The 23,517-nt window shown below is 42.6% G+C and overlaps 1 pseudogene across 1 annotated transcript in view; it reads left to right on the top strand.

Moving 5' to 3' along the window:
- LOC310824087 (girdin-like) overlaps nt 1–23,517 on the top strand; it is a 132,165-nt pseudogene that overhangs the window by 66,470 nt on the left and 42,178 nt on the right. Inside the window, exons 12-20 of the transcript in view lie at nt 132–136; nt 659–721; nt 2,903–3,040; nt 8,383–8,473; nt 8,866–9,374; nt 9,608–9,816; nt 11,470–11,503; nt 11,698–11,903; nt 14,086–14,253. The product of the transcript in view is annotated as a girdin-like (transcript). The remainder of the gene's footprint in view (nt 1–131; nt 137–658; nt 722–2,902; nt 3,041–8,382; nt 8,474–8,865; nt 9,375–9,607; nt 9,817–11,469; nt 11,504–11,697; nt 11,904–14,085; nt 14,254–23,517) is intronic.

Raw genomic sequence — 23,517 nt, 5'->3', positions numbered from 1 at the left:
GGGTTTAATTACACTTGATTAGGTCCTGCAATTAATATGTGTTCGGGTGGGTGGTAGTGTGGTGGACCCAAGTGCGGAGAGATACTCAGACAGCAGCGTTCAGTCGTGTTAAAACAGGGGTTTTAATATAGCAACGGTAGGGAGTGGGGAACAAACAAACCCAGGGACCAAACGGTAAAACAAGGTTGGAGAAAACAAGCTCCGTATAAATAATGTACACACTTAACAAGTGGTATAACAAATCGAACGGGAATCACAGGGAGGGAGGGAGGGATGGACGGACGGACGGACGGACGGACGGACGGACGGACGGACAGACGGGGAGAATCTCAGATGAAGACATGGGGAACACACAGGCTATTTATGCAAACAGGGGACAGAACACACAGGTGATATGATTTAAGGGAGATTGGGAGGCACTGACCCGTATAGCCAGAGGGGGGCGCCAGAATCACCAGAAAGCAACCTCAGGCGTGACAATATGTAATGGCTCCAGGACCTGGATTAGCTCAGAGTCTGTATTTAGAACATGTTTATCAGGTCAACTGGTCTTGGATCCAGATAAATCAGAATCAGAATAAGAATTATTTTATTTGGCCAAGTATATTTGCACATACAGGAAATTGACTTGGTGAGGTTGGTGCATGGACATAAAAAGTCTGAAGACGCCCCCACACGCCTCATCAAGGCTGACAAGGAGAAGCAGAAGCTCACTCAGAGGGTTAGTACACCTGTACCTCATAGACCTGTCCCTCATATACCTGTCCCTATGTACCTGTCCCCTATACTGGGGACTACACTATCTCATACCTGGCCAAGGTCGACAGGGAGAACCAGAAGCTCACTCAGAGGGTTGCTATACCTGTTATACATGTACCTCACATACCTGTCCCCTATACTAGAGACTACACTACCTCATGCCTGGCCAAAGCTGACCACGACACCATACACCTTTACACTACACTGAAGTCTGCACCTGTATCATATACCTTTCCTTTTACCTGTCTCCTAACCTTATGCCTACATGTCCCCTACAATAAAGTCTCGTCAACTCGTTTCTTACACTTACACAGTGGCCTATGCATTTGCTCTCTAAACAGGCCCTCTACTCTGCCCAGCCCACTAACCATGGAGTCCACACTGGCTCCTTATCACAGCGAACAATAGCAGCCTGGGCTGTTACCCCACGTTAGCATCTAGTGCCAGCCCCCCTATATTTCACCCCAACACTTATCTTCTCAGCCCTCTCATGGCAGAGTGAGAGAGTTGAAAGAAGCCAGACTATTTCCTATTCTCTATTCTCTCCCAGTCTTGGCACTTTAACACTCCTCCCTAAAGATCACACTCTCTCTCTCTCTGTCTCTGCTATTTTCAGACACGTAACCTTCTCTGTGCTCTTAATCGAAAGCATGAACATGTGCCTTTCCCTTACTCACACAAAGAGAACAAGAGAGACAGAGTTAGAGAATGTCACTGGGTTTGGGTTTATAAAAGGTTAGGGTTAGCACATTTAAAAGTGAATCTATGCTGGACTTGGACAATAACAGCGGTTTAACTGGCTGTCTGTAGACAAGCAATTTGCAGCCTGTTTTGAATGAAGCTGCTTTGACAGAATTAGTTGCTTGCTGGAAATCTTTCATGAGCAATCAGCCTGCCTTTTGAAGAATATTGCGTGCGTGCGTCAGTGCGTGTGCGCAGGGTGATGCATCATGGAGCTCACATCCCGCTATAGAAATATTATTAACATGGTTAGGTAGTGATGGCAGTTTGACACTGAAGCTTCGATACGTGCTTCAAACACTGAACAACAATTTTTATCGAAGCACTGCTTCGAAGCTTGCTTCGGACGTCATATATCACGTGACATATGACGTCCGAAGCAGCAACTGCTTCGTTGCCTGAATGAATCACCTGACTGGTTCGCGGTCCAATCAGGTGATTCACTGGCACTGCCTCGTCTCGATTCTGACAGGTGAAAGGTTGCGACAGTTTTGAATTTGAGTGCCTCAACACTTTATAACCGCTCTAAACAATGCACAATTTGTGGATTGTCGTAGTAGGTGCGTTGTTGCTGTTGAGTTGTTGGTATTGCGTTTGTATTCTCTGAGTGTTCTTCTTGTAATCTTTGAGTGTTCCCCATCCCACATAATCACCCCCTGCCATAGTTACACAAACACACCCAACCTATGCCATATTTTCCCCAGCACTCTCTCCTCAATAACACAATACACACATTCATCAATCTTTATTTGTAAATAGAACATGATATTCAGTCTTAGTGTGTGTGTGCATCAAAGAATTTCATCAAAGCAAAGATGCTGTAGCGAACGGCGTGGTAGAGCAGCTTGCCTTAAGCGGGTATCGAACTCGCAATCTTTCGCTTACAAACCGGCCGCGCTAGCCACAACACCAAGAGCGGTAACTCCCTTGGCGGAATTGCTAACGGGCCTTTACAATACTTTAAATCCAAGGTTGATCAAAGCAAAGATGCTTCAGAACAAAAGATCTTTTCTACAAAAGTAAAGTAGTTTCTCCAACACTGCTCATTGAGGTGTGTGTGTGTTCGTGCGTGCGTGCGTGCGTGCGTGTAATTAAAAGCCTCCTGTCCACCAACTAGCCTGCCTAATTTGACTGCAGCCTTGCACTTCGCCAGGAGAGGTCACTGTAACTGAAGCTTCGAGTAATGAACCCATTTTCGAAACAATTGGCACAAGTGGTTCAGTGCTTCACAAAAGCTTCATTTGCCCATCACTATGGTTAGGTGTGGATTGAATTAATAAGGTCATCATAGAAAAATAATGAGTTCTTGAATTGAAATGAAATGATGGGTTGGATGCCTGGCCATACTGCATGCTGTCATTTGGTCTCTAATAAAGGTGTGTGTGTGTGTGTGTGTTTATAGCTGGCCCAGCTGGAGAGTGAGCTGAACACAGACAGGGAAGGTCTACGCAGCGCAGAGGGCCTCAGTACTGATCTGATGAAGGAGAAAGGTCTGCTGAAGAAGACCCTTGACACACTGAGGGAGAACTCTGAGAGACAGGTATACACACTGTAAGCTTTAGCACAGATGGCGGTTCAGTGAGGAGGCAGACATGTTGCGCAAAAAAAAAAAACATTGGTACAGATCTCACCAACAACCCACTTCCAATGGCCACACTTAAATACCCTCCCAGGTGACATGATTAACGTAGGACAAACCAAGTAAGAGGGGAGCTCCACAATGTACACAAACCAAATTAAAATAATCTAACATCTATTTTGACACATAATCACACATAACCAAGTATCACAGGTAGGTAAAAACAAACAATCACTGTTAGGCTGTGCAAAGGACACAGTATATTCTCCAGCCACAAATCCCATCCCCCCGTTCAATTAACAATGGGAGCTTCCGGAACGATATAGGCTGTCCCTGTGGTTTGAGGACTCCTTTTGCCGGTGAACCAGGAACTGCAATCACAACCAGGTGAGTATATACACACATTCTACATTTCATTCATCTCCCATATACAATGTTAACCCTCCTATTATGTTCAAATAAACTTACAACTTTGATGTTTCGGGTCAATTTGACCCGAGCAATGTAAACATGCAGAAAATGATTTTAACTGAAAGTCTTAACCAAGTTTCTCTCTCAGCTACTTTAGGCCTTTCTACTGACCATCTTTATAGGCCAGTAAATGATACATGACTGCCCCCAACCTCCCCTTATACATCAAGTATTGATTGTATATGACTATTGCGAAATATGCAAATCACTGTACTATCTCATTCATTGACCTAAAATGAAAAACAAATTATGTTTTGGTGTTTGCAGGGCTTTATGTTGATATTAAGTGCTCATTAAAGAATTCAAATGCAGATTGTATGTCTTGTATATGACTGCTAGCATATCTGGTGGGGCCTGGAACCATTTTGATGACATTAGCTGCAGTCAGTCTACCCTGTCTTGTAACTGGGGATCCAGACCATAGCAGCTTTCCATTTTTGGATGTCATGTTTCTTGGTGGTTGAGATATGACAAGGGGGTTTATTTGTGTTTGAGAAACCACAGGAGGGTCAGAATGTCCTATCTCACTGGCTTCATTCTCATCAGAGGAGGATGCCGCATAATCAGAGTCCTCCTCAACATTATCCTCTGTCTCAGACACATCCTCATATATATCACTTCCATCCTGAAAGATCTGTGACAGAACCTCAGTGGCAGCAAATCTTTTCCTCTGTCTGGTGGTCATTTTCAAAATGTTTAGTTGAGGCACAAATGCAAAGAGAAATGGTTTAGAGGGCTGTGTGTGCAGTAGTGATGGCAGTTTGACACTGAAGCTTCGATACGTGCTTCAAACACTGAACAACAATTCCATCGAAGCACTGCTTCAAAGCTTGCTTTGGTGCGAAAAAAATCATGTGACATATGACGTCCGAAGCAGCAACTGCTTCGTTGCCTGAATGAATCACCTGACTGGTTCGCGGTCCAATCAGGTGATTCACTGGCACTGCCTCGTCTCGATTCTGACAGGTGATAGGTTGCGACAGTTTTGAATTTGAGTGCCTCAACACTTTATAACCGCTCTAAACAATGCACAATTTGTGGATTGTCGTAGTATGTGCGTTGTTGCTGTTGAGTTGTTGGTATTGCGTTTGGATTCTCTGAGTGTTCTTCTTGTAATCTTTGAGTGTTCCCCATCCCACATAATCACCCCCTGCCATAGTTACACAAACACACCCAACCTATGCCATATTTTCCCCAGCACTCTCTCCTCAATAACACAATACACACATTCATCAATCTTTATTTGTAAATAGAACATGATATTCAGTCTTAGTGTGTGTGTGCATCAAAGAATTTCATCAAAGCAAAGATACTGTATCAACGGCGGGGTAGAGCAGCTTGCCTTAAGCGGGTATCGAACTCGCAATCTTTCGCTTACAAACCGGCCGCGCTAGCCACAACACCAAGAGAGGTAACTCCCTTGGCGGAGTTGCTAACGGGCCTTTCACAGGGTCGTTACAATATTTTAAATCCAAGGGTGATCAAAGCAAAGATGCTTCAGAACAAAAGATCTTTTCTACAAAAGTAAAGTAGTTTCTCCAACACTGCTCATTGAGGTGTGTGTGTGTGTGTTCGTGCGTGCGTGCGTGTAATTAAAAGCCTCCTGTCCACCAACTAGCCTGCCTAATTTGACTGCAGCCTTGCACTTCGCCAGGAGAGGTCACTGTAACTGAAGCTTCGAGTAATGAACCCATTTTCGAAACAATTGGCTCAAGTGGTTCAGTGCTTCACAAAAGCTTCATTTGCCCATCACTAGTGTGCAGCCCTTATTATAACGTTGTCCCCGCCCCCATGTTGCATGAATTATCAAAGTTCTCGCGGGAACTATGTTTGCCCCATCCCATATACTGCGAGAATTATCAGTGTTGTTGTGGGAACTATGTTTGCCCCACCCCACATACTGCGAGAATTATTCCCGCGGTTATATGTTTGCCCCACCCCCCATGCTGCGAGAATTATCAGAGTTGTTATGAGAACTGTCATAGTTGTTATGAGTCCTGTCAGAGTTCTCGCGGGAAATATGTCCTCCCTCTCTCATTGCTTCTTGAATGATCAGAGATCTCGTGGGAACTATGTTTTCTCCTCACAGACACACACACACACACACACACACAAACGTGTAGGTGCCCTCAGTATCATCCAACACAACAAAAACAAGATAGAAATCAGGGTTTTATAGAACAATAGTGCTAGGGGTCAAAATGACCCCAACACGACCGATGCGTACAAAATGTGTACAGGACATGTCTTTGGTTAATTTCATGTTTACCATGTTTACCCCATAAAGTTAGGTCATAAAAAATCTAGCTGAAAAAAGTATGTTAACCATGTTTTTAGAGACAGTAAACATTGAATCGGGTCAAATTGACCCCTAACATAATAGGAGGGTTAAATGTAGAATACCAATGTTTCACAATAACTCAACAATGTTATTTATAGTTAATGTTATTTACAGCTGTGAGTACCAATGTGTTAGCCGCGTACTCATACCTTTTATTCTTTGCAGAACCGCCCCTCATGACTGCCCAACAACCGCAGACCCATGAGTTCTCCCCTGTGTTGCACAAGCACCTAAACACAACATATACCCCTGCACCCATACACTCCCAACCCGTGATGGACTGATCTCCATCACACACACAAATGCTTTCGCTGACAAACAACTTTCATTTTAGGTGGGCCGAGAGGCTGAATTTGATTGAATCTTGTCCCAAGAAACCCCAATGACATTACCAGTTAATCTGTGTGTTGAGTGAGGAGAGAGCAGTCTTTGTGTGAGCGTTCTCCTGGTCCTTCAGAAAGCTCTGCGTGGCACCCGGGGGAAATCAACTGCAGACGGAGCTGTAATGAGGCCACACACACAATTTAATTTAGGATGTTTACAGTAAAAGGACAAATGCCTGTTGCAACAGGCATCTGTGTTTAAACAGGGGCATTAGCACATAGACATGCATGCATCTATACATAGGCTACATGCATACAATTTACACAGTTCATAGTAAAAAAAAATGGGACAATGGGCTACATCAGGCAGAATGTACTTTAGATAATATACAGTGCTCTCCACAAGTATTGGAAAGAGGCTTTTCGCTCTATACTCCAACAGTTTGGATTTGAAATAAAACAATTGCTATGATGTTGAAGTAGAGATTCTCAACTTTAATTCAGTGTTTTCTTTTTTCAGATTGGCTTCACCATTTAGAAATTACAACCCTTTTCATACTATTTCATGTCACCAAAAGTATTGGAAAATTATTTTGTGTTTCTGGTTAGTCAGGTGTGTGCCGTCACATCCTTTATGCAGGCGTAAGAGAGGTGTCGATGTCTAGTATTGATTTTAGGCTTTGCATTTGCCTTTAGAGTCTACTATTGGTGTCTGTCAACATGAGGACCAAAGAGACATCAATGAAAGTCAAGGAAGCCATTATGAGGCTGATATATCTAAAAGAAAAAATCCATCAGAAACAGCCAACACCTTAGACTTACCAAAATCAACAGTTTGTAACGTCATTAAAAAAGAAAGAAAGCACCGGTGAGCTCAGCAATCGCAAACGGGCTGGTAGGCCAAGGAAGACTTCTACAGTGGATGACCGAAGAATGCTCACCATAATGCTCTTTTAAGAAAAGAAAAAAAACAACTTTTCCACAGATCAGGAACACTCTCCAGGAGGTAGGAGTGAATGTTTCAGAGACTACCATCCACAGAATACGTCACCAGCCGAGCTACAGAGGCTTCACTGCAAAGTGCAAACCACTAGTTATCAAAAAAGATGGTCAGGTTACAGTTTGCTAAAATGTACCTACAAAGCCTGCAGAGGTCTGGAAAACAGTCTTGTGGACAGATAAGACGAATATTATCATGTACCAGAGTGATTGCAAGAAAAAAGGATTTGCCCAAGATTTACAGCATACCTGTGAAACATGGTGGTGGGGGTTCTATGGTTTGGGCATGTACAGTGCATTTGGAAAGTATTCAGACCCCTTCACTCTTTCCACATTTTGTTATGTTACAGCCTTATTCTAAAATTGATTAAATTCCCTCATCAATCTACACATAATACCCCATGATGACAAAGCCAAAACTGTTTTTAGAAATGTTTGCTAATTTATTAAAAATAAAAAACTGAAATATCACATTTACTGTATAGCTGCCACAAGAACTGGCTAACTTGTCTTAATTATGATGTTACTGCTGACAGCAGCAGAAGAATGTATCCAGAAGTGCACAGAAACATCTTGTCTGCTTGAGTACAAGCAAATACCTCCAAATTCATTGGATGGCACTTCATCATACAGTAAGACAATGACTCCAAACATACTGCTGAAGCAACCAGGGAGTTCAGGGCCAAAAAGCGGAAAGTTCTTGACTGGCCAAGTCAATCTTCAGATTTAAATCCAATATGAACATGCATTTAATGTCCTGATGATAATTTTAGGCAAAATGGCCTCAAAAAAAAGAATATACCCAGCGTCTGGTGGGGTCAATGGGTCGCAGACTTCAGGCAGTTATTGCATGCAAAGGATTGTCGATCAAATACTACTTGTATTTGGACATTATATGATTTTTCCAATACTTTTGGAGCCCTGAAATAGGGGGGACAATGTACTTTCTAAATGGTGAATCTGAAAAAAATCCCATTGAATTAAAGCTGAGAATCTCTTCTTTGACCCCATAGTAATTGTTTGATTTCCAATCCAAACTGTTGGAATATAGAGCTAAAAGAAGACAAAATGCTTCCTCTTTCTAATACTTGTGGAGGGCACTGTATGTTCTATTGCAGAAAACATGTGTAAAACAACATGGCTCATGTTAAAGCTCTCACATCCTCCAGGTGAAGGGTTTAGAGCAGGAGAACGACCACCTGACCCAGACCGCAGAGCCTGCAGAAACGTGTGGCTAGCCTGGGCATCACCTGTGACAAGGTCTGGCTCTCTATACGTTGGTGTCTGTCTCTACCAGTGGAGGCTGGTGGTGGTAAAAATCGGAGGACGTGCTCATTGTGTAATGCATGGAATGGAATGAGGAATGGTATCAAACACGTGTTTCATACCATTCCTTATTCCATTCCATGCATCACTGGTCTCTACATTGTCCATATACCTGATGTCTACTTTGTATACAAGTTAACTATCTTTCCTTCCCAATAGTTTTTTACTGACTTGCTTGTTATAAAGCCTTTATCTCTCAACTGCTCTATGTACTTGATTTGAATGAGAAAAATGTTACATTTCATATAATATATATATTAACATTTATTGTATACATATTGATGCCATTGAGGCATATATTGATGTGTATTTTCCTCGTCATCCAGGTGTTAGCTCTGGACAAGGAGAACGCTGATCTGGAGGCTGAGTGTCGTCATCTGAAGAAGAAGGTAGAAGGTCTAAGGAGCACCTCCTTCCAGCTGGAGGCTCTCGAGAAGGAGAATGCACAGTTGGACGAGGAGAACCTAGACCTCCGCCGCGCCGCTGAGAACCACCGCTCAGCTGGGGCCAAGGCCTCCCAGCTAGAACTGGAGAACCAGGAGCTGGAGAGTGAGAGGAGCCAGCTGAAGAGGAGCTTGGAGCTCCTGAGGGCCTCGTCCAAGAAGTCTGAGAGGCTGGAGGTGAGCTACCAGTGTCTACAAAAGGCCCTGGAGAACAGCAGCAGGAAGGGGAGCTGCAGGATGTGGAGGCTGAGAACCAGAGCCTGCAATGCAGCCTGGTGGAGCTGAAGATCCCCAGTAAGCGTCTGGAGCAGCTGAAGCAGGAGAACAAGACCCTGGAGCAGGAGAGCTCTCAGCTGGAGAAGGACAAGAAACAACTAGAGAAGGAAAATAAGGTTTTTAATATCTCCCTTTTGTTTTATTTTAAAATGTATTTTTAATGGAAAATGTTATATGATGTTATATGAATGAAATTTCAAACAATGAAGAAAAGCCCGCACACATAATCTGCTAACATAATTCATTCTTGGCCCAGCACCAGTAGATAAGTGAAAGATGTGCATATCTATTATTGATTACTCTGAGGAATGAAATGTGCCATACAAATACATTTTGATTTGATTTGAAGCGTCTAAGACAGCAGGCGGAGATCAAGGACGCAAAGCTGGATGACAGCAACGTGAGGGTCACTCAGCTGGAGAAGGAGAACCGCTCGCTGGGCAAGGAGATGATCTTCTTCAAGGACTCCTGCACCAGAGTAAAAGACCTAGAGAAGGAGAATAAGGAGCTGGTCAAACTGGCACCGTCAGTAAGAAGACGCTGGCCGCATTGAGAGAGGTAAGAGTGTATATAATCTCAATTCGATAACTTGTATAAACTAGAAAAGGAAATTCCTGAAGAAACTTTGTGGGCTTGCAAAGTCTTAATATGGCAGTGGATACAGTTTAAAGCTGGATTGGACGGTCAATCTTAAAATATGTGTTTTGAGTATGACCATAGTATGCTCAGTATGCTCCTCATTGGAACTTATGCGACTTAAAAAGGCTTAAAGTTTAAAAAATCTAAAGAGTATCAGAAATCTGAATGAAAGTTATTTAAGTAGAGTCAGTCTACACATGTTGAAGTTGAATTGAGTTGTCAAGCTTAAAGAGGAAAGAGGAGATACATTTCGAAATGTCCCCATTCGGAACTAATGGCCATAGGAATGAAGTAGGATTTCAGGCAAATTCGAGGACAGCTCAAAAATGTATGAAAACGTTTTTTTCAAGTTACACAAGTCTTTGCATTTAAAAGCTTGATTTTAAGTTAATAGGTTAAGTAGTTTAGGTTGTGCATACGGCGGTATAGGCATGAATAGGATTTCATGCACATTTGAGTAAAGCTCAAAAAGTGTAAATAGTATCAAACATCTGAATGGAAGTTCTTCCTACATAGTTTAGGTGTGTTTTGTTATGCTCATGTGGGGGGACATGCATCGTTCGGCCTGTAGAGGGAGCTACAGGACCGTGGCCAGGGTTATGTCGGCGAGGCTCCGTTGCACACCTGTTGCAAATGAAGCCTCGTTGACTAGATGCTTAAGATGTGTGTGCCTCTGTTTGTGCAGTAGGTGGGCTGGGAACGGCGGAGCAGGAGAAAGCGAGAAAGAAGGACGACTGAAAAGTCGCCGAACTTTGTGAAGGGCTGAAAAGCCAGAGACTCTCTAAAGTATTACAAGTATTGTCTTAATAAACGGGTTATTCCCTCACCCACACACTGCGTCTGCCTCTGACCACGAACGAACATTGTTACAGCTCAATAAGCATAAATGGTATGAAAAAGAGTGGGTAGAGAGTTGGTTGGTTGAGTGTGGTAGAGTTGGTTAAGTGGTTGAGAGTGGTTTCAGTGGGGGAAAGTTGGATTGGTGTGAATATCTTAAAAGTTGTAGGAGGAGTAGCAGGCTGTACATTCACAAGAAAGAGAACTTGAAAAATAAGTTCCAGAAGAAACTTTGGGCTTGCAAAGTCTTATTTTGATAGTAGAACCTTCCCTTGACTTTTCATCTAACTTGGAACTCTACTCTGTTCCATTAAAGTGTTGAGGCAGGATTATTTATTAATGAAGGATAGAACAGAGGTTATGGTTTTAGAGTGATTCAGTGCTTGATGATTGAGTGAAGAACAGGAATTATTTACTTAGAGTGACTCAGATTGTGTGTTTGTAGTACAGGAGTTGGTGAGAGAGAAACATGGGCTGTGATTATAATAAAGCACAGAATGTCCAGTTTTAGGAATAAGGTTGAAGATCTCCTTACTAACAGATATGTTACGTCAAGTACAGTACATGTCGAAAGAGTGTTCAATATCACAACCCCCCATAAGGCTGATCATACGCGTGTTTACGGCTGTCATGTCATGACAGTGACTGTGTATTTCATGGTGCAGTGAAAAACAGGGATTATCATGATAGGCTTTAGAATGTGACTCAGAGCGTGTGTTTGATGGTGTTGTACAGGAGTTGGTGAGTGAGAAACTGAAGACTCATCACAGTGTTCTGATGACAGGTAACACGTATGCACGCACGCACACACACACACACACAAACACGCACACACACACACACACACACACACACAATCTGATACACCCACTATGTTCATGATTACACTGCATGACAAAATCACATAAGTGAAGGTCCATAGTAGGCAGTGGGCACACTAGCTACCACTAGTACAGTAGCAAGATATTTATGACCTTGATCTGTATATGATTATTATGATTATGATGAACAAATATCCTTTTATGTTCAGATACAAGCTGCTGGAGTCCAAGTTAGAGTCCACTCTGAAGTCCTCCCTGGAGATCAAAGAGGAGAAGATCCCCGCCCTGGAAGCCAGACTGCAGGAGTCCTCCAACCTCAACCAACAGCAACACCAGGAGCTCAAAACAGTGCGTGCAATGAAGGAAATAAAAACAATGAACAAGCAAAGGCTACAGTCGGTCCCCAAACGATGAGCTAGCAAATATTTACAGTACACTCTGTACAAAACCACAGCCCAGAGAGCCTTATACAGTGTGTTACAACATAACACATTTCTTCTCTTATTTATTTATTATTTATATATTTATTATATATACAGTATGTGTATGTATATATATATATTTTTTGTAGGGTAAGCTAATTATGGATCAGTGATCCTCAATCTGGTCCTGGAGAGCCACAGTGCTGCGGGCTTTTGTCCCCTAATCAAGGTTTTGAAGATCAGTTAATTGGTTCATTTGGTTAATCAGGTGTGGCTAAGCTGAAAAAAACCCTGCATCCACTGCAGCTCTCCAGGACCAGGATCGAGTATCACTGTCTTACATCTCAGATATACAGTTAGGTCCGGAAATATTTGGACAGTGACACAATTTTGATAATTTTGGGTCTGTACGCCACCACAATAGATTTGAAATGAAACAATCGAGACGCAATTGAAGTGCAGACTTTCAGCTTTAATTCAAGGGGTTGAACAAAAATATCATATGAAACTTTTAAGAATTGCAACCAGTTTTATACACAGGTCCCTATTTTCAGGGGCTCAAATGTAATTGGATAAATTAACATAATCATAAATAAAATTTTCATTTTTAATACTTTGTCAAGAATCCTTTGCAGGCAATGACTGCCTGAAGTCTGGAACCCATGGACATCACCAAATGCTGGGTTTCCTCCTTTGTGATGCTTTGCCAGGCCTTTACTGCAGCTGTCTTCAGTTGTTGTTTGTTCATGGGTCTGCCTTTAGTTGTGTCTTCAGCAAGTGAAATGCATGCTCGATCAGGTGATTGACTCAGCCATTGCAGAATATTCCACTTCTTTGCCTTAAAAAATTCCTGGGTTGCTTTCGCAGTATGTTTTGGATTATTGTCCATCTGTACTGTGAAGCGCCGTCCAATCAACTTTGCTGAATTTGGTTGAATCTGAATAGACAGTATATCCCTAAACACTCCAGAATTCATCCGGCTGCTTCTGTCTTCTGTCACATCATCAATAAACACTAGTGACCCAGTGCCATTGGAAGCCATGCATGCCCATGCCATCACACTGCCTCCACCGTGTTTTATAGATGATGCTTCGGACCATGAGCAGTTCCAAGCCTTCTCCATACTTTTTTCTTCCCATCATGCTGGTACAGGTTGATCTTAGTTTAATTTGTTCAAAGAATGCTGTTCCAGAACTGGGCTGGCTTTTTTAGATGTTTTTTGGCAAAGTCTAATCTGGCCTTTCTATTCTTGAGGCTTATGAATGGTTTGCACCTTGTGGTGAACCCTCTGTATTTGCTCTCGTGGAGGTGGATGCCTCTGACATCGCAGTGGGGGCAGTGCTCTCCCAGCGGTGTCTTCTCTTTATGGTAGACTTGGATAATGATATGCCTACCTCCTGGAGAGTGTTCTTCACTTGGCTAGACGTTGTGAAGGGGTTTTTCTTTACCATGTGAAGGATCCTGCGATCATCCACCACTGTTGTCTTCCGTGGACATTCAGGCCTTTTTGTCTTGCCGAGCTCACCAGTGCGTTCTTTTTCACTCAGAATGTACCAAACTGTTGATTTGGCCACTCCTAATGTTGCCGCTATCTCTCTGATGGATTTTTTTTGTTTTTGCAGCGTAAGGATGGCCTGTTTCACTTGCATTGAGAGCTCCTTTGACCGCATGTTGTGCGTTCAGAGCAACAGCTTCCAAATGCAAATGCCACACTTGGAATCAACTCAGACCTTTTACCTGCTTAATTGATAAGAAAATAACAAAGGAAAGGCCCACATCTGTCCATGAAACTGCTTTTGAGTCAATTGTCCAATTACTTTTGGTCCCTTGAAAAAGAGGGGGCTATATATTAAAGAGCTGTAATTCCTAAACCCTTCCTCCAATTGGGATATGAATACCCTCAAATTAAAGCTGAGGGTCTGCACTTTAAGCCCATATTCATATATAACTGTAACTTGAATATGTTTTGGTAAACAGCTAAAATAACACAAATTGTGTCAGAGTCCAAATATATATGGACTTAACTGTATTTAGGTGTGGCACCAAAGCTACAGCTCCTTGGAGGTTCCAGTGTTATGGGTTGGAGGTTTAACCTTTGACCTGTGCAGGTGAAGAAGAACTATGAGGCCCTACGTCAGAGGGAGGAGGAGGAGAGGATGGTGTAGAGCAGAGAGGTGGAGAAGACTCTCAGAAGTGGGAAGTGGGAGAAGGAGAGCCACGAGACCACCAGGAAACTGCTCAAGGTTAAAGACCACCTCATCGAGGTGGAGAGGAAAGTGAGTACAGTACAATGGATTCACTGATGTATCTGTATTTCTTTATTTAACCTTTATTTATCCAGGTTAAGATCAAATGTATTTTTCAAGAGAGACTGTGGTGGAATTTCAAGTCAAAAAATATTTTGAAATAAAATGCCAGAGACAAGAGCTGATGGTTTATCCAGAGACTTTTATTCACAAGTAATAAAAGTCGTTCACATTTGCAAAGGCGACCACGTTGTTCTTTCAGTCAACCGCTTTATAGTTTCAAATAGGTTACCTCCCTCATATGCAAATCACTTATACTTCCCAGCTGCATCCACCAATAACATTCAAATCTCGTCACGGCCTGGTTTCCCCTCCTATTTGTGAAGACAGTTCTCGTGTTACTTCATATTGGTGATGAGCTCATTAGGTTTATCACTGTTATTCTAGGGCCTGGCACGGTTGACCTTATCTTCGCCTACCAGTGCTGTGTTTATTAGGGTTTTCCTCTCTCCCTTATCCTGTTTTTCTCACGGAAAAAGTGTATCTTGTTTCCATCTTCTGCTCTCAGCTTGTTTGTCCTGTACATTTGGATTGTTCACAACTGGTTAGATTTATACCTGCCTCCCTTTTCTGTTGATCATATCCTGCTTTCCCATGCCCTGGTCATCTGTTTTCTCCAACCTTTGCTCCCTCCTGTAACCTTAAAAAACTCTCCCCTCACAAATCAATCATTGGCCATCCTGGTCTTAATTCTCTCTCTACCTTTCCTTTGTGGAATTAGGAATCTTTATTTTCTATAGAAATTTACCATATATTCCCACCTTTGGGACTTAATAGTCCCACATCCTATACTAGTGTTTAAAATGATATACTAAAAAATCATGTAAGTGATTAAAAACATTATATAAATGAATCATATAAGTGAAAAATAACATTTGTGTTACATCATTATTACAAAAAACTCCAACTCCTGGGGACATGTCTCTTTTACAGGCAGGGGCGAAAAACCTAGCCTCTTATTCAATATCAATCTACCAGGAAAATTCCCCTGCGGTTCTCATACCATCCAGCCAACCTTGAGCAACCACGTTACAAGTCTGTAACTGAGCACCTATCCCCATGAGCAACAACTTCCTTCACATTTATATGGTTTCTCAATTGTTAACAAAAAGTAAAATATTGTAAAACAAATCAACCTGTAATGAGACCTATACTTATCCATTATAAGGGATCATTTGCTGTGTCCCTGAATCTATGACCTTCCCATTGTTGCCTCTTTACACACTTTCAATATGGACATTTTATCAGTAATACAAACAATAGTTGTTATACATGATACCATAAAATACATCATTGTCCAATAAATCGCAAATATTTCCAAGTGGAACACAGTCCTTTATATGGCCAGGGGTTCTTCTTTTTAATGAATGGAGCAGTAGTATTCTCGAGTAGGTGTAACTGTTGGAGCTCGAGGGTCATGGCTGGGAGTCTAGACGATCCTTTCGTCGTCTGAGGGGGCAGAAGACTCACTGTCCTCCTCCTCCCAGTCAGGAACAAGATATAGTTCTGGTTGTTCTCCAACTCTGCTGCCTGCTATCGGAGCTGTCCCTGCTGTCACACTCATCTGCTTAACTGTACTCTGTATAAAGAAAGATCTCAAGAGAGGCATAATACAACAAAACATCAGTCCTAACACTACAATCACTATCTATCGACAGGGCCTACTTGTTCTACTTGGGACAGCAAATAGATTAGTATTATTATTTTATATAGCACGAGTCCCTTCCCCGGGATCCCCCGTGCTCTACTGTCCTTCCCGTCCGGCTGGGGGCTGGGTTTCCGGCCCCTGTACAGCCTTTGTACCTGCTTTCCAGGTCCTCCTGTGCGATCTCACCCGTCCCTTCGTCCTCGTCTCTGGTCTGGGCAAGTGCTTGCCTCGGGACCCTCGTATGGTCCCTCTCTCCTTGGCTCGTTCCACTTTGATGTACACCTGGTCCCCTGGTGTAATTGGATTTGGCAGGGGTTCCATCTGGAGTTGTTCCAGTGGCGGTCCTTTGTAAGGTCCTCTTAGTGTTGGCACTGGCATGGGTCGACCCGTAAGCATTTCATGCGGTATTAAGTGCGTGTTTCTGTTAGTCTGCATGCGGTAGCTCATTAATGCAAGTGGCAAGGCATCTACCCAGTTAAGCTTTGTACTGGCACATATCTTATTCAGCTTTGTTTTGAGGGTACCATTTATTCTTTCTACCATTCCTTGTGATTGTGGATGGTAGACACAACCCAATCTTTGTTTTATTCTTAATTGTTGTAAGACTTGTTTCACAGTTTTCTGAATAAATGCTGCACCGTTATCTGAGCTAATCTCATTAGGTGTTCCAAATCTGAATCTATCTATGACAACAAGCATGTATCTTTTTCCATTTACCTTTTTTATCATGTCTACATAGTCCATTACTAAATGTTTGAATGGTCCATCTGGAACCGGTATGTGTCCTAAGGGTGTTGTGATTCCCTTTCTTACGTTGTTTTGTGCGCATACTGTGCATTCTGCTAATGCGTTGTCTACCATTGCCTGTAGATAGGGTGACCAATACCCTTGAAGTTTTATTTTTCTCACAACTTCCCCCCTTGCACAATGGTCAAAACCATGCGCACCAGTGATCCAATATGTCTCTTCTGCATCTAATAAGGGTGTTGATTCTAGGTCTGGTCTTAACTTTGTGAATGTTAGCGAGTGTGCTTGTAGCAAAGGTTCTTTTCACACAGAGGCAGACGCAGTATCTTAGTGAGGGATTTGGTCCCGTTTATTAGCACAGACATTCAATATGGCTTTTCAGCCTGTCTCAAGGTTTTGGCGACTTTCCAGTCGTCTGTCTCTAAACCTCCTCCGTCGTTCCCAGCCCACCTACTCAAAAAACAGAGGCACACACATCTTAAGCATCTAGTCAACGAGGCTTCATTTGCAACAGGTGTGCAACAGAGCCTCGCCGACATGACCCTGGCCACGGTCCTGTAGCTCCCTCTACAGGCCGAACGCTGCATGTCCCCCCACAGTGCTATACAACCATGTTCTTCCCCTTCATCTGCCAGTGGTATTAGCTCAGCTGGATTTACTGTGCTACATCTCTTAATAGTGATGTCTGGGTATGTTAATAACGACCAATATGACAGGTTTCTAGCCTGCGTTAGAACAAACCTTCCCTACTCTAACAGTTCCACTGTCCTGTGATGTGTGTATATTGTTATTGGGTATCCCTAGTAACTGTAATTTGGTCCCCCATAGGGATTGGCTGGTCCTTGAGGAGGCTGCTGCTGTTGCTGGCCATAGCCCTGTTGTCCATTCTCCCTCGGCTGCCATGGATTGTCGTAGAATTTAAGTTATAATACTTTGAAATAAAATACCGTTAACCAGAGCTGTTGATTCATTCAAAGACTTCATTCACAGAGAATATTTAGCCGTTCAGGTTTGCAAAGTTGACCCCGTTATCTCCTCAGTCACCTGTCTTTATAGACTTCGCACAGGTTAACACCTTCTATCCAACGTATTTCTGTTTCCTTTCTACTTGCACCAATAACATTCAAGATCTATATTTCGTCATCAAGGTGTGCGCAGCCCATTGGGCTGGCGTCAATTTGTCTGGTCTGACCTTGCTGACATCCAGGCTATTTTCAAAAGCCTTTTTTTCCTGGCTGTTTACAACTTTGTTTATTACTTAATTACCCTAACTTTAATTATTCTATCCTGTTTCCTCCCGCTTTGATCCTTTGTTTTCTTCACCTATAGCAAACTCCTCAATCTGACCTCACCCCTTTTTACTGCATCCTCCAAATGTTCTAGGACCATCTGTTTTCCTGTGACCTCTTCCCTAGGTGTGGGATTACAAACCCTTATATTGTCTTTAAATTTACCATAGGATTAGTTGTACAATTCCTTCGGGTATGTCCTGCTTGTTGACATCCCCAGCACACGCCGGGTGGGCCTGGTGGGTCTGTTCTTTGGAACCTTCCTTGGGGTCTCTGCCTTCCTCTTCATGGCTGAGACTGCTGGGGCTGCTAGGTATACACATTGATTACAGGTACGGAGGATTGCTCTTGTCCCTGAGGCTTCGGCACTGGAGGTGGTTCTGATGTGGAACTGGTTCCCCGGTTTCGGCAGACATTAGCACTTGTATCTTCTTTTTGCTTTGTTCAGTGAGTTCCCCAGTTGGAGCTGTGTTAATTTTCTCTGGATCTCCTTTTCTTGCTCCTTTTGTCTTAGTTCATCCTTCCGGTATTTTTCCACTGCATGGACTAGATGATCACAGAACTCTTTGTGTGTTTTTGACGTGAGTCCAACCATATCCTCTAACCTGCTTCTCACTTGAGTGGGCATGGCTTCCACCACTGCAGTTGTAAACAGAGTTGTCATCAGTGGGTCTCCCTCTGGGTCTGCTTCAGTTTCTTGTTTCCACTTCTTCAGTTGCTTGTGCAGGTATGTGGCAGGGTTCTCGGTTTCTCCCAGTGGGTCTCCCTTCACAGTCTTAGGATCCAGCCTTTGTGGATATTCTTTTCTCAGGGTATCCCACATGAAGGGTCTGGCTCGATCAAATCCGATCCCATCGAGTGCGGCACCGTCTGTTGCCGGTCCCAGTCCACAGGTCAGGAGGATGTCTTCCATCTTTTTCACTCCTAGCACCTTGGCCAGCAGGGCGTTGAGGTCTCCTACCGCCAGCAGCTTCCCCATTGTCTCTTCCTCAAAGCTTCTAATCCATTTGCCTGCTCCCTCATGTATGTCAGGTAATCTGCTGACTATCCCCTGCATGTCCTGCATTGCCCAGGGCACATAGTGTCCTTGCCTTCCTTTTATCAGGATGGGGCACTGTAATTTATCTGGTGGAAATAACTTTTCCCTATCTCACAACACTCGCGTTGTTGGTCTTTCGTCGTCTTCCTCATCTCTTTTCTCTCTACTACCTGGTCACTATGATTGCCCAGTTCGTACATAAATGTCCCTTCCTTAGGCCATTTTGTGGGAAATTTACTAGTTAGTTTTTCCCATTTTTCTGACATCTTTTTTATTTCTTTATCTAAAAGGTTTTTTTTGTTTGCTAGTATGTCTACCGAAGTTGTCATGGTAGTCCCTATTAGTTCCTGTTCTTGGAGCTTGAATCATTTACTTAACCCACCTTTGAGTGTCTGAGGTTACCACTATGATAGGGCGAGGTGTTCACCGTGCTCTTCTTATTTTTATCCCTTTGCTCGTGACAACTATCGTTAATTTGGGTCGTGGTTTTATATTAAATTGAGGGATATACACATAGGGGGGGAACATCTATTGATATTCTTCCACTGTCTCCAATTAACAACTGTGTGTTTGTGTATGTGTATGAAATTGTGAGTGTAAGTATATGTGTGTGTGTGTGTGTATATGAGTGTCTGTGTGTGTGTCTAGGTGTAAAGTGTGAGTGTGAGTATATGTGTGTGTGAGTATGTGTGTGTGTGTGTGTGTGTGTGTGTGTGTGTGTGTGTGTGTGTGTGTGTGTGTGTGTGTGTATGGTACCTTAGAGACTGAAATAAATCACTCTGAGCTTAGACATGTAATTCTACAAGTCAAAAATTACTTTCACACAGCATACACTTTACAATAAAGATGTTTTAGTTTTCCACTTAGAACTAACTGCTTTAAATCATAGAATACAGAAACAGCTCAGCACACTGCGTATCGTCTTGAACTAATACCTCCACTTCGAGGTTGATACCGTCGCACTTGAGTGACGGCCCAAGATGGCGCGCAGCCCTTCTTTTCTTTCAGATGTTCTATTCTATCTTATCTTTGTCTCCTAAAGTCAGTTTCCACTGTGTCTCTTACAGCTTTTATCCCAATTGGCCAACAGTTGTCTCTTCTATCTGGTGTTCTCATTTTGACAAATGTTTCCTTTAAGAGAAAAAGATGGCTTCCTGCCACTACCGTATACTCCTGAATCTATATTCTTGTTATTTTGTACTTTGGGAGGCACACCGAAATTGTTATCTAAAAAATGTGTGCTCTTTATTCTTCTGTATATAAAGTCTACAATCTTTCTATTCGATTAGACGTTTGTCCTCCTTACTCATCCTATACTCTAACTATCTTTCTCAACACCCGACAAACAGTTTTATACAGGATTTCTGTCTCCCTTCTGTTGCTTTACTCCCACACAACACAACTATATTTCACTCGACAGCACGACACAGCGAAATCAACAACAAAACATAGCACAAAAATATAGCACGACACAGCACTAGTAAAACCACTACTGTCTGCCTTCTCATCTACTTCCGCATACGTCACAGTACTAATGTGACGTTTCACAACACATATCACAAGTAATATTACACACTTCTGTCCAGCAATTCAACAATATATCCGTGTAACAAGGATCCTTTGACACAGAGGCGGACTCAGTAGGTGTGGTAAGGGCAAACCCCGTTTATTAACACTCAATAATGGCTTGTCGACTTTTCAGTCGCAGATTTCCAGCCCCCTCCAAAAGCAGAGGCACACACATCTTAAACCATTTTGTTAACGAGGCTTCATTCGCAACAGGTGCGCAACCAGCCTCGTTTCCGTAACCCTAGCCACGGTCCTGTCGCTCCCTCCACAGGCCGAACGCTGCATGTCCCCCCACAATCCGATTCATTTCCTCGACACGAACACAGAGTTTATTCGCTGAACTTCAGTCTATATAACCAGCTTCTCATTAATACACTTCCTCAACATAATCAGAGCTAATTATATCATAAGTACACACTTCTGCCCAGCAATTCAACACTATACTTGATACACTTCCTCAACACAAATACAGAGTTTATTCACTGGGCTTCAGTCTATACAATCAACTTTCTGTCAATTCACTTCCTCAACATGACAGTTTATAAATACTCTCTGGCTTATCCGTTCAGACCCATATTGATCAATTCAACTCAGCGGTATCCATAAACTTCTGTTTACCCGTGCAGACCTGAATTGATTGATAATACCGCGGTATTCATAAGCTCTTTGCCCGTCCGTTCAGCCCAGTATTGATCTCTTTTCAATTCTGCGGTACCCACGGGACTTGCACATGTGACCCAATCTTTGGGCCTGAACTTATTTACAGTTATTTACAGTTAGTGCATGCACATTTTTCTGAAATCCCCAACAGCTCTAGTTCAAATCTTAAATTTGGTATCTTTATTGGTAAGACTCATGCTAGTGTCCTCCCGTCAAGTCGGGAGACCCAGAGCGAATTACACACATTTACTATACCAAAGCAGGAATTCTCCTTACCTCAGTTTTATGGCCATTTAATTTGTGCAATCCGTCCAGTTCCTTTCTCAACGATAGTTCATGATGCGAGTCTTGTTGATCCAATCCTGTTTGTGGCGCCAATTATGTGGTGGAATTTCAAGTAAAAAAATATTTAGAAATAAAATGCCAGAGACGAGAGCTGATGGTTTATCCAGAGATTTTTATTCACAAGTAATAAAAGTCGTTCACATTTGCAAAGGCGACCACGTTGTTTTTTCAGTCAACCGCTTTATAGTTTCAAATAGGTTACCTCCCTCATATGCAAATCACTTATACTTCCCAGCTGCATCCACCAATAACATTCAATTCCTACATCTCGTCACGGCCTGGTTTCCCCTCCTATTTGTGAAGACAGTTCTTGTGTTACTTCATATTGGTGATGAGCTCATTAAGTTTATCACTGTCATTCTAGGGCCTGGCACGGTTGACCTTATCTTCGCCTACCAGTGCAGTGTTTATTATATAATACATTGATAGAACTATTTTCAGGTTATACACTTTCATATGACTGATACAACTTGTGTAACTACTGTGATAAAATTTTCTCTTGCCACACCTCTAAAGTTCTATAGCCATTGTTCTGAGAAGCACTGTATGATTTACCATATGAACAGCGATGACTTCGGAGGGAGTGGTGAGGGAGCGCAGTAATGGGGGAACAGACATATCTTGCCGATAGGTGTGAAATGTTGAACGCCGATTGATCAGTAAGAAAGTCTCCCCATTGTTCATTCTCTCCCGCCCTCTCTCACGTAAACACCAGCCCATCAGCCGATAGCCTTGGCGGCGCCTACCATTATGTTTAAACTGTATAAAAGACAACCCTGATAATCGTCTCGAGACTTGTGCTGAACGGACCCCCGGATCTACGCTGGGCTGCTGTTACGCTCTTGTCTCTTGTTTGCAAGCAATAAATACCGGACTCAGATATTGTGGCTACTCAGGACTTGTTTCTTGATTCTTACCTCCGAAGAGCTGAAGTACAGAGTGGTAAATCCTAGACTTCCACCACAATTTGGGGGCTCGTCCGGGATTGCCTGCCCTGAGTTCGTCGTCTCTCTGCCAAGAAGGTCAAAACTTGTATACGGACAGGATATATTCCTGGAGCCGAAATCCTCCCTTTGAAAGTTCAGAACGCAAAGGTTGAGAGAAAGGCGCCTGAAAGGAGAGGGACGGAGTTCTCAGGCACGGCGAGTCCATAAAGCCATTGAACTCGGAAGAGGTAAGACCACAATATTTGTGCGAGCAAAAACCTCAGCTGGGTCCTGGGTCGCTGTTATAAAATCTTCAGTGTAAAATCCTATTTTGGTAATAGGTCGGCAGTTGTAAAATCCTATTTGGTATGGGTGTACTGTTGAAAATCCTATTTTGGTAATAGGTTGGCAGTTGTAAAATCCTATTTGGTATGTGTAGTGGCAGCTTTTCAGCGGCCGCTTCTGAGAGCGGATAAATCCGGACAACGCGCGTCTTAAAGTATAGATTAATTTATTTGTTCCCTTCTAACTCAAAATACAAACAAAGATGTCTCTATCGCATTCACACGGTTGAAAAATTGTTTGCTACTTCCGCTCTACCTGGTCATAGGTGACCCATCCCTATATTAGACATCTGTCAATCAGAACGTCACACGTCACACTTAATTGGCCAGACAGAACACGGCAGTCAATCACAGTTTTCACACATAGAATTACGTAATTGTAAACCATAATTCATCATACTATTAAACCATATTTCATAAACTTAAATATAATAATTATTTCAATAGCATTTCATCAATCTTAAATCACTCAAATTCATTTGCAAACATAAATATCAAAATGGCTCCAACACTCCGGCCCCTAATTGGCCAAAATAAGGCAATTCATAACATAAAATATCCACAGGAGCCACACAGTTCAAAAGTCCATTGTCACATTATTCACATTTCTTCTTTTTTTTCACATATTTGTTTCAATAGTTCATGAAAAGTCCATCAAAAAAGGTTT

This window comes from Argentina silus, assembly GCF_951799395.1.
Source record: "Argentina silus genome assembly, chromosome: Y".
Classification (NCBI taxonomy): Eukaryota; Metazoa; Chordata; class Actinopteri; order Argentiniformes; family Argentinidae; genus Argentina; species Argentina silus.
This window is presented reverse-complemented; position numbering and strand designations above follow the sequence as displayed.